Here is a 12,886-nt window from a genome sequence, read left to right on the forward strand (position 1 = left end):
AAAAAACAACACACTATGCGGGAGAGCATTCACATATGTGGTTCTATATATAACTGTATGTGTGTAACCTGAGAGTAACATTAACGAGTTGACATCTAAAATACATAATAATTATGTATATAGCTTGCGATAAGTTAAGACAATAATGTATTCGAATTTCTATGAAATTTGCAGCATTTGAAAAATTATATATTTCTATTCTAGCAGTGCCTAAAAATATGCAACAAAAAAATAAATTCTTATTATATTTAAAGCCTCGCAATATTTCGCCAATATATGTAGTTCAAAGGTTAGAAATTGCTTTAGTAACTCTTCTTCCATTATTCAAACCGATATGCCATACGAGTTGGAAGAAATATATTATCTTTATAGACGAATTTACATCATACTTGTGTCCGTACAATATATTTTTACGCCACATAACTGGGCATTTTATCCACAGTGCACCATCAGCAGTGGCTTGTTTCCGTTTTGTTTCGCTTGCTCGTCTTTCTTTCAGTCGCATTTTCGATAGCAGTACGTGCGGGTGCCTGTTTCGTGTGCGGAGTCCGGAAATTCGCTAACCAAAAATCTACAGTTAGTTGCTGCCAGCTAGCGCCTGGATAAAAAATAAAACGAGAAAGAACAAAAAAAAAAAATAAAACGTAAAGTGCATGTTAAAAATAGCAAAAACAAAAAAGAATCAAAAAATCAACAACAACAACAAGAACACCCTGACAAGCAAGCATCATATATAGAAAAGAGAAGAGAGATAAAGCCACTGTTTTGGATTTCTTGTTTTATTTATTTATTTTTTTCCCAAGTGTGGGTGGATATTCAATTTGAAATTCAAAATAAAAACTAAAAAAGAAAATAAAAGAGATAAATTACATTTGTTTAGGCCTTTTAGTTCAAATGCCGCATCATGTGAAAAGTGCCCCAGCACGAGTCGGTGTGTGTCTGTGTGTGTGGTTGTGAGTGTGTGTGTGTGTGTTGTTCGAAACAAACAAAAACGGCGAAAGTTTTATTCTCACCAATAAAGGATTCGCTCTCAGTTTTACTCTCTCGGGTTGCTGGTTCGCCGCACAGTTCTCTTGCGTTTTCTTCCTTGTTCCGTATTATGCGTGTGTTGTTTGCTACGTTTCTCCTGTCCGTCCGTCCGTAGGTCTGTCTGCTTGCCGTTTCGTCCTTCCGTACGTTCCTTCTGTTGTTTCAGCTCTATCCTGTTTCATTTCCCGCCCCACAAACACACACACACACAGAAGCATAAGCACATTTCTTTTTACTACTTTATTTACACTTTTCGTCTAACGGTGTTTGGAGTGGGCGCCTCTCTCTTTGGTCTCACACCTGCTGTGAGCTAATGTTTGTTGTTGCTGTTGTTGTTGCGCCTGGCAACGACAAAATACAAAAAAAAAAAACTATACTAACCAACAACAACAACAACTACATATATTACACATATTAGAAAAATTGTTCACAGTCTTGTTTTCTTTTCCTCCTCTCTTTGTCGCATTTGTTTTCTTTTTTTTTTAGTTTAAAAGTTTAAATTTAAGACAATTCTAACGCTAATAAAACGAAAAGGAATATAACAACAACAACAAAAACAACCCACTAAAAGTGGCTGCAACTTTCCATCATCTTTGTGGCAATGAAGTGAACATGGGAATAGCCTCTGCCTCCGCTCCCGTTGCTCCTTCCTCAGCTGATGTTGCCTTCGTCGCAGTCGTTTCATTGCGAGACTTTTTCGCGTTTCGCCTGCGTCGCTAACAAGGTGGAGGTGAGTAAATGTGTGTGTGTGTGTGTGAATCTTATTGGGTGCTATTTTTTAACCAAGACGACCCTCCGTGTGTTTGTTCTACATTGTCGGCGACGCCTTCTTCATTATTGAAGAACACTTTGCCCTAAGCAGCTGCTAATGGAGCGAATTGGCAAAAGTTCTTAATCACATTAAACACTTTCGTTTTCAACTAAGATTTCTAAAATTTTTAAAAATCAGTCTTAAATTAGGGCATCACATTTAAATAATCAGTAAACGAAATCATACAAATTTCAACAACGAGCTATCAGCTATTTGTTTCCTGATTCTTTACTTTCTTCGGAATAAAACATACATAATTATTTAAGTTTCAAATTCCCAGAACAGATAAGCAAATACATTACAATTTTTTTTCTATTTTGAAAATAGTCAACTAAACTTGACTTCAGTAACCAAATTTTGTATACCCTTTTTTAGTTTTAAGTTTTAGGTGTCAAAGTAGAAGAGAAACATATACATATGTATAAGCAATTTACAAGTGGCTGAAGAACTCTTCTTGACTCTCACTTTTTCTCATTATATTTTTGTAAAGTAAAAGAGCATAAAGAGCATTTAACACTCTGTATAATGATTCCTATTTCATTTCTGTCAAGACAAATCTAATAAATTTGTATGTCCATCTCTTTTAACTCTCTCTTTTTCGTTACATCGATCTTCTAATCACAAGGATCCTAAAGAAGTTTTCACTTTAAAAAACTTTTATTTAAGAAATCGAATTTGGGCACAAGTAATATGGATCATATAGCATAGAAATGAATCATTTGTATGTATGTTCATATACATCGGTAATTGGTAGTTGATATAATATAGTTATCCCATCAGAAATAAGACAACATGTTATTCAGTTTGGTGATAATCAATCACATAGGAAATTATATAATTCTTCTAAACAAAGTTATTTATTTTGCTGATCGTTCTTTAGGGAACTACATACATATACATATGAGTAGCTAGACTTAGATAAAATTCCACACAGATATAGAAAAGTAAGTAAAACTAATAAATATGAATTTTAATGACAATCGCTTAAAAATAAAAACTGTCTACTAAGTCTCAAAGGGAATTCTTAAGCGATTGTTTAGTAGGCAGTTATATAATAGACTAGACCGATTTAATTCATTTCAATATGAACTGAGTTTTTCGACCTGTCTCTATTCCAGATAGAAACCTATTTGCTTTTACTTTACTTATTTACTTTTGCCATGGTTATTTCTTAGAAAAATATAGAAGAGAGAGAGAGTATCTAGAAGCTGATAGCTATAATTATGAACCAAGATTTTCACAGCTCTGGTTAAGAATTATTTATATATACACACTCAATTTCTTTTACTCTACGTTTCTAGCTTAGATATTTAAAAATATTCAATCCCTGATCTGCATATTTTTCTTAGCTTTGTTAGAATATCTTTATTTTAAAATTGCATTTCATAATATTAGGAAAAGAAAGGAAAAGAAAGAGGCCGGAATAGAAAACAAGGAAAATACTTCTTGATTTGCATATTGATGTTGGAATTATCTTGTTGATTTGCCTTTAGGCTTTGGCTTTGGGTTTCTTCAATCCAATTTCCATATTCATTACGTACGTACGTACAGGGATCTTTGGTGTTGGGCTTTGTATCCCTAAGAGTCCTTTGACATGCGTGCGTGCGTGCAAAATCTGCGAGCTGAAAAATTATTATTAACAAAGGCTCCCCCGAGGTGCGGCAGAGAGAGACACACGGACACGGACACAGACACAGACCAAGTACATAGAATAGAACCGAACCGAAGCGAACTTGGGGACAGGCGCAGTGCGGCAACGGCTAGCCAAAAACAAAGTCCAGCCCCAGCTGCTGTACTAGTTAATGGCTTTATGTGTGCGTGTAACTTGTGTGTCTGTGTGTGTCTGTGTGTGTGTGTGTGTGTGTGTGTTCTTGTGGAGGACCCCGAGGAGTTTGTCGAGTAATTTGTGTCACGTTTTAATTTTCGACGCCACAAAAGAAGAGCCCAACGCGACTCGTGTGTGATTATGACAATTAAGATTGCGTTGAATTTTTGCTTACTTTTGGAGCAAGTTTAAAAGGCTTAACTATGTTAAGCAATTACTTTTAACCATACAGACATATGTTTAACCATATCCATCATTACAATTAAAGGTTTCCACGTGGAAATGGGTGTGTGTGTGTGTGTGTGTGTGTGGGTGGAGAGGGGCGAAACCTTTTCATATCAATCACGTTAAGCCTTAAGTGCATTGGAATTATTGATATACTCATTGGACTGTAAATTCTATACAACAAAAGTTTGAGTAGGTACATACCATATATATATATGTACATATATCTATATATATTCTATGCTCTTTGGTCATCAGTTTGGCTTTCAATTGCAAGTCCAAATAGAAAAGCCGACAGAAAATTGACAAAAATGTCAGCCAGCAATATTTTACTATTGCCATTGGCTAACATTTTCAACAGTTTCATTCACAAGTATTGAACAAAGTTATGGACAGTCTTTATCAATCATTAGAATTTAAGACTAAAAAGAAATATCGAAATCAATTCTATAACTGCTATTAGTAATTTTCAGACATTTTGCAGTCTAAAATTTAATAATAATTCAATTTTGTTCAATTTCGACATCAAATTTCCTAAGTAATTTACTGACTGAATAGAATATTTCCTTATTGAAAATTCTTTAGCATCCTTAGAATACAGTTAGGATAGGGCAAAATGGAAACGGACAGCCCATCAACATCATCAACAACAGCAACAGCAACAGCAACAAGACTAACTGGAGCAGCAGCAGAAAGAGGAAGAGGAAGAGGGTCTTCAGTCAATTTGACAAACATGACACAGAAACCCCCGGTCTGGTGGCCCCAGCCATGGGGCTGACTTGCAATTTGGTGAAGCAGTGTTTGTGCCTGCCTGGACACTCCAGGCAAGTGTTGCATGGCTCGAGGAAATACCGACATAAGGACAGGGGACAGGGGACAGGATTGAGATAGAGCAAACATTCAGTCATTCGCCTCGGCCTGGCTTGCCTTGTTGGCAATTAAATTTTTAAAATGCCATTTCGAGAGTAAAAGAAAAAACAAAATGAAAATTAAAAATGCCAACTGTTTGCCTGTGCGTAGACTATCAAAGAGCTAAAGAACAACAAGAACAACAACGAAAAGAAAGAAGTGGAAAAAGAACAACAAGTATAAATAGCAAATAAACACAAATTGAATTTGTTGTTGCCAAAGAATTTATTTAGACCAACAACATAACAGAAACCCCAAAAAAAAAAAACAAAAAATCTAATAAAATTTACGGAAATGTAACTTTTTCGCTTTGGTTTTACCTTTTTTTTCTTTCGTTCTTTTCTGGCATTGTTGGCCGGCGCCTTTGTTGGCCAAGTTTTTCCATCTACTTTCTCTGTTTTGCTTGCCTTATTCGTTTGTCCTTTGAAGGATGTTGAAAATTCTCTGTGCGTCTCTTTCACTTTATATTTTTATCCGCATTGCAATTGCAATTTCTCACATTGTTTAGCTTTCTCCTTTCCTTTTCGTCTTCCGTTTTGCTTTTGTACATTTAATTGGCAATTTTGGCAGACATTTTTCACTTTCCCTCCTTCGTCGTTGTCGTCTTTCTATTTGGCCGCCAGCCATGAACTTTCTCAATCTGTGTCCCCAAAAAAAAAAAAAACACAACTAAAAATTTCAATAATAGCAAATCAAATTAAATGATAATATAATAAACAAAGTTGGATATGTACATTTGTATATTTTACTTATCTTATATACACAAATAATTTAATAGAATACCAGATATGCGTGGTTTGTTAAGTAAAATGAAACTTATATACAATTATAGTGAATTATTAATGACACTGAAACTTGAACACTAAAAGTATGCAAAATTACAAAATCGTTTATAATTTTGTTATAAAACTACAATGGAATTCTTCGTCATATACAAATAAATACATCTTCTTGATAGTTTCAATTTTCAAAGTGGGTTTTCGATAAGCTTCTAGAGGCAAGAGGCAAGGATATCTGTGGCAAGGGAATGTGACTTCCGTTCTTCTAAGTCACTCTAGTGACCGAAGAGAAACAATGCAAAGAGAGAGAAACTCAACATTATTTTTGATAAACATTTATATATACATATGTACATTTTCTACTAGTTATCAGCATAAACAAAAAGAACAAGAAGAAAAATATGTATATGAAAAAATAACTCAAGCCCAAAACTTAAAAGCATTAAACTTAGCCCAAGGTTGGACATTGACTTTAGAATGAAATCAAAAGTCATTATAATTATGGTTTTTAGCTCAACTTTTATGGGATTTACTTGTGGTTTTATCAGGATTTAGACAGAACGTAAAAAGCTTCAACCTTTGGACTAAGAGTCTATCTTACGAATTTCGAATTTGTCTTTTTGGATAGTTTATATCTTTGTTTCCGATAAAATTATGTTAAAAACTTTGTCTTGCAACAATATTTTGCAGTCTCTCTTACTCAAAAATTAATTAAAATGGAGTTTTCTTATGAAATTTGGAGACTCAATGCCAATTAAGATCATTCAAAATTCTTAGGCAAGAGAATTTGAGGTTTAGTAGTCACTAAACTTAAGTCATTAATCCAAAACACTCATAGTCATAGATATATATTAACTTGAATTGTATTTAATTTGTTTTACAACATACAATAAAAAGAAGCCTATCTGTAGAAATAAATTGTTTGCCACAGAACAACACAAACAATGGATAGTTTCTTATCTTTTTGTTGGCTAAATTTGTCATTAAAAGAAGTCTTAAGTTGGTCTAAAATCACATGTGTTATCTATAGTTTTAATACATGGTATGAACATAATCAATTTCCTAGAAATTCATACGAAACATTTTTCTATCTAGAGAACAAAAGCAACTCAAATACACAATATTGTATCAAGATCGACTCAACTCAAACCCTTTCAAAGTTCCATATCCTTTTTTTTCCATCTAAACACAAATGGATAGACAAATTAATAAGAAATATTGATTCAATATGATTGTAAAGCAGTTAAAAGCTTTAATTAGTTATAGGCAAACTTTGAATCTATATCAACTGTTGCTTCTAAGATTGGGTTGGGAGGGTTCTTTGGGTTTTTTTTTCTTTTTTTTGGGTGCGGCGACCATCAAATGCCACAAAAACAAACAAAAAATGGGTGCAACAGTTGGCCCACTATTTTGTTATGGTAAAATCAAAGTAAAGTTGCGTGAGTTTGTCAATTCGGTTGGATATTGATGATAAGTTGGAAAATTTCCTTTTTTATAAGAAACCAGCTGAAGGTAAACTACATATATCTATACATATTTCATATTCTTTGAATCCTTTGTGCTTCGTGACGATTTGGCATTAGCCTAATGGCTAATAAAACAACCTGCCCAATTTCAATGCCATCCCACCATTTATTTTTTATTCTATTGACCGGTAGGCATTAGCTTCTAGCCACACTAATTTGTTGTCATCAATTTTATTCGGCTAAAGTAGTCCTTTGTTTTCGTACCATATCGAAATAAATTGAATTGGTTTGTTACCAAAATACTGAAAGTGCAAAATTATCAAATTTTTTGTTACATTTTTAAGCTTGATTCCCATACAAAAAAAGAAAGAAGATAATTTTCCTTTGTGAGTAACTAATTTATGACATTTTTTTTTGTAATCTTAAGTGTTCCATTTTATACCGCTAAGCACTTAAAACTCCAGTCCACTCCCTCCCCCCGGAAAAAAATGTATTAATGGATAATAAATAAAATATCGGAAATGTGAAAACATTTTGGGACATACATAAATCAGTTTTGTTATCGTCTACACATTACTTTTGCCCTGCCGCCCCAAAAAATGTACAAGTTAACTATGTATATACATATATACTATATACGATAAATGTTTCGATATGTATTACTCATGTTAATATCTGTTGAGTCTGTTTACGTTGAGCATTTGACCAAAAGAGAATCGACCGCGAAATTGAACACTAAGAGATAAGAATAGCAGCAGACTGGAAAATGCAATTAAATTATAGGTTACCATATTGCAATTGCAGAAACAAACAAATTTAATTAACGTGAGTCCCCCCCCAAATCCCCCCGAATCCACCATCCATCAGATGAATGCAGATGCAATATGCAATTTTTTGTATAAATATTTATAACACGAAAGTATGCCATAAAAATTGATAAATACTCTTTGATATATATTCATGGTAAAACTTTTTGGAATAAAAATCGTATAATTAGATATTCGATTTGTTTATAAAAAAATTAAATGTTGATGGGTATGAAATTGGTAACCAATCAGTTTAAGTAAAAGGATTGTTCTCTTGTTCTTTGTGTTCTTTCTCTCGCTCTCTCTCTCTCTCTCTCTCGCTCTTTATGGGTGTGTAACCATTGATTACATTCAAAAAGGCTGACACCGTATCTGATATATATGCACTATAATTCACATGACCATAAGAAAATGGCAGTCATACTGTATATATGTACATATATAAGGCAGAGAGCTGTTACCTTCCATAATCCATTAAATATGATATATGATGTTGTGGTTTTCAAGATCTGAAAATGCCATTTACAATGGACATGTTTGGGTTCAAGAAAGAACTGTTCCCCTACATACATGCTATACAATTGAAAATGAAGAGAACTCGGTTTCACTTTTGGTCTGACCAAAAGTCCTGCACGGCTTCCTGCACGTGCCTTCTACTCTCTAGCTTGTATTATGCAATTGTTTTTTTGCCGACGCCAACAAAGTAGATGGCGTCGCCACAGTGGGGGGGAGGAGGCGAAATGCTCAGCATGGCGTCGGGAATTGATAGTCCCCACTCCCCCACACACACACACACACATACACAAAGGACCTTTAAATTTGTGGCAAGACATTTGAAGAGCATTAAACACTTCTAGTGGCTGGTTTTGGTCTGGTTTGTTTTTTAGCAACAAACAGAAAATCATTTGCAAAACTCTCTCTGTGTATGTGTGTGTGTGGACTTCCTGCATTATTATGTGATCCTTGAACTCTGGCTCCACTCTGGCCCACTGTGCGTGGGCATTCCTTCATTCAAGGACATTGCTTGAAAATGGCATCTCCGGGTCTCAAGTGTAGCACTCCCCGTCCCCCAGCCAGTCAGCCAGCCCTCTCTACTTAAAAACAGTTGGCCTGGCGCCTTGGCAAAATGTACCATATCCACTTGTGCCGGAGACCGTAACCGAAACCGGACGAAACTCTCCGCCTGCATCTCCGGCCCCAGTTTGCCCGGCGAATTTCATTTTGCCCGGCACTTGGCCCCGCACTCATGTGGCATTTTGTTTTACATTCTCCTACTCCTTTCTCTGAATTCTTTTCATGTGTGTGTGTGTGTGTACGAGAATGTAGGTATGTATGTGTGTGTGTGTGTCTCTATGTCAGAGAGAGAGAGAGAGAGGTCCGAGAGGCGGCTGGAATTGTCATGTAAATGGGTTAAGTTCTGACATTAAATTGTTTTCACAAAGATTTCTACTTTTCTCATTTTACAATTTCTGCATTGCTTTCAACTCCCACCTCCCACTCCGCCTCCACCGCATGTCCCATGTTGTTTGTTTGTTGTTTGTTGTTGTTGATTCTGATTTATTCATTGAAAAATCCAACAAACATTCGAATATGTGTCTGGCCAACGGGCATAAAAGAGATTTGCAATACACGATAATTGAACTTTATTGTAGTAAAAGAGGTACAAAAAAGGGAGATAGAGACAGAGACAGAGACAGAGAGAACAAAAAATGAGAAAATGGGAGTATTGTAGTTATTGAAATTTTTGAATGGCTTGTATTAAAATTAAATTGCCTGCGGATGGTTTAAAAACAAAATGGGGAGAGGAATTCCCAATTCAACTCAAACCAACCAAATAAGAACAACAACAACAACAACAACACGCATGCAACACACATGCACAATGAACAGTTTTGTAAAATGGCCATTGAACTTTGATATCAGCACACTGGTAAAACTGGCAAAAATTGGTTTTAAAATGTTTCAACACGCGAAATAGCGCCCTGGCCACGCCCTCATTTCACCATAATTGCAAATGTCTGCAAGAAAAAGATTTGCAAAAAAAAAAAAACAAAACAAAAATCCAGTGGCTTAGATTAAAGCAACAAAAGGCTTAGAAAATATTTCATCATCATCATTTGAATGCAAATTAGCTTAGCTTAACTTAGTCCTAGGCAGAAAGTCAAATAAAAGTAGCCCCCCCTTTGGGTGCGCTTCTGAGCTAAACTTGCTAGAACTTCCGCTAGTTAGTTGGTACTCGCCCTTTCTCGTACACAAAAAAATTGTTAACAACTTAGCCCGCTAACTACAATAGGAAAATGCAATTTAAAAGTATACAAGTTTTTATATATGCCTTTTTCAAGAGGTTAGCAATATGGAAATCTTTCAATTTGCAAAGTGCACATGAAGAATTGTTCCCATAGACTGTTAGTTTAATTGAGATTACATAAACCATTACCACAGTAGCATATTGGTAAGGGAATATTTATAAAATTATTAGAAGACTAAGCTGAAGTATCGATACCTTTGGTCATGGTAATACATGGCGGATGAGTAATAAAGTTTTTTCTTTTCTCTAGCCAATTTGAAAGTGTTTTTGTTTCAGTTTAATTGCTGATATAACCATAAGATATCTGAAAATAAAGAAGACATTACTCTATAAAAGGTCCAGCTTTATGCTTTGGAGACTAAAATATATCAATCAAATAAAAAAGAGAGCATTTTGTCCATGCTTTCTAACTTTTTTCATAATTATTATCTAATAAAATGGTATTTGGAAGTTTTGGCATTATGAATTCAGTTCTCTTAGAATCAATTTCGATTTCGATATACTTTTCGTTAGTATGGATATACCTTCTTGGATATACCTTTATTTCTTCTAAGAACTTCTTTGATATACGTTTCTAAAAAATTGGCAATTGGTAATTTTCTCTCTTTTTACCTGTAATACCATCGCCATAGCTGACTGCTTTCTTTTGACTCTTGCGATAAGAAAGTACAGGATAACTTACTTCTCACTCTCTCCTTTGACATTTGTAAACCTATGTTGCATAGCGGAAACAAATGAGACACAGAGAGAGAGAGAGAGAGAAAGGGAGTACCATTCTCCTATATTCTCCACTTTTATGAGAGAGCACTGAGCGAAGAAGCGAGTTCAGTTCAGTGAGAGAACGAGTCTCTCTACTTTCTCTCGTTCATTGCCAGCTGTGAGCCTATAAAATTAACTGAACTTGAGAGGGAAAGCATCAGCTGTTGGGGCTGCGTTCCACTGTTCGGTTGTCGCCATCCCTAGTTGGAAGACCTTAAAAGAGATCTTAGATCTTAGAGATACTAGGTAAGAAAATAAATATTTTAAGTTCTTTTTTTCACTATCATTACAATTTATGTTTTGAAATAAGCGTGTTTTACATATAACATTGAAAAAAAGCAAAAGAAAAGTTGACTGAGGTAGTCAACTTTCCCAGATCTACTCATTATGGGACCTTATGTATATATGTACATATGGACTTCAAGTAGTTTGTCTAATACGACGATAAAGTAGGATCAATTAATTAATAATATGGGGCCCAAAATAATGTTTTTTATTCTGAGTTGATTCTTGTATGAAGATGACAAACCTTAAATTATGTTATTGGTTTTTTCAAGTGCATTTGAAATCAAAACTCTCAATTTTTTTATCGCTATTGTATTAAGCACATATTATAAAAAATTTTTAATATTAACTGTAGACTTAAAAGCCATTAGAATTTAGGTCTAATAAAATTAAAGCAAAACTGTAATGAAATCGATTCCAATTTAGAATTTCTAAAGTGTTTAGGTAATTGAATGACATATTTCTCATAAAAATTTAATAAAATTAAATTGACTTTTTCGACTTAAAAGAAACAAATAAAATAAGAAAAAAAAAATGTTTCTACTTATAGTTTTTTTTTTATATCAAGTTGCTATCTATTTGTCTGCAGTTTTTCAATATTCTTATCTTGTGAATCACGTAGCTAAAAATTTGTTAATTAATGCAGACATAGAAAAAATTGATAAGTACTATAAACATTTATAGTCATATACATATGTATGTATGTATGTATGTGTGGTTTATTTACAAATTATAGAGTGTAGTTTTTTGATTTCATATGATGGATGACAAACATACGTTTCTACAATTATGTCACAAAAACAGATTATTAATTTGATAGGTAATATCAATTTGGTATGCTATCTAATATTAATGTTTTCAATGTCTTGATTACAAGTTACTCATAATATAATGATATAATTTTATTGCACATTAAATCTTACGAAACAAATATTATATACAAATCACATCTTGATTATTTCTTAGGTATTTTTAAATTAAATGCTGACTTAACTATTATTAACATATTTGAGTTTTCTTTTTGTTTATTTTTTTGCAGCTTGGCAAAATATTTCAACTATGAAAGAGCAAATATTGAAGTGAATATTATGAAGAAAGTAACTTGAGACAAAGTTTCTTTGCAGTTACTCGACTAACTATGAGAGAGCATAAGAAAAGTAAGTATCAAAGTTATATTATATAGTAGTCCGACCTAAATCATAAATTAAATGGATGATAGGCTGTAAATTGTTTGATTTAATTTCAATCAAAGGTTTTCATTTACATGAATAAACACTTTAATTATCATCTTTTATACTTTATGCATAAGTAAAGTTTAAATCAAAAGTTAAAAAATATGTATACAATAAATTTCAGACACAATAAAAATATAAGCCAAATGAATGTGAACAAAAAAAAAAAACGAACAGACGAAGAGAAAGAAAACAACAACAACAAAAAATTACCCAAATAAGACAAACAACAACTACAAAATGCTGGCCAAGCAAATAAGCAATAAAACGTAGCAGAATATGCAGAAAAAAATTCAGTGGTAAATAGCATTCAATCGATTGAATTTAAACCCGAAACGAATTAAAGCTCAAAAATATCCAAACAGAAAAGAAGAACTAAAGTTACAAGACCAACAGCAACAGCAGCAGCAACTAGAGCAAAATCTTTATATACATTTACATATATGTATATA

At 33.7% G+C, this 12,886-nt stretch overlaps 1 long non-coding RNA gene across 1 annotated transcript; it reads left to right on the forward strand.

Annotated features, from left to right (window-relative positions):
• The first annotated feature begins 486 nt into the window (after window positions 1-486).
• Window positions 487-12,584, forward strand: LOC111519031. Its single transcript, XR_002724209.2, has 4 exons — window positions 487-576; window positions 1,516-1,759; window positions 12,242-12,359; window positions 12,559-12,584. It is a non-coding gene; the product is annotated as an uncharacterized LOC111519031 (long non-coding RNA).
• Window positions 12,585-12,886: the final 302 nt, after the last annotated feature.

The sequence above is a fragment of the Drosophila willistoni genome (assembly GCF_018902025.1).
Source record: "Drosophila willistoni isolate 14030-0811.24 chromosome XR unlocalized genomic scaffold, UCI_dwil_1.1 Seg8, whole genome shotgun sequence".
NCBI classification, from domain to species: domain Eukaryota; kingdom Metazoa; phylum Arthropoda; class Insecta; order Diptera; family Drosophilidae; genus Drosophila; species Drosophila willistoni.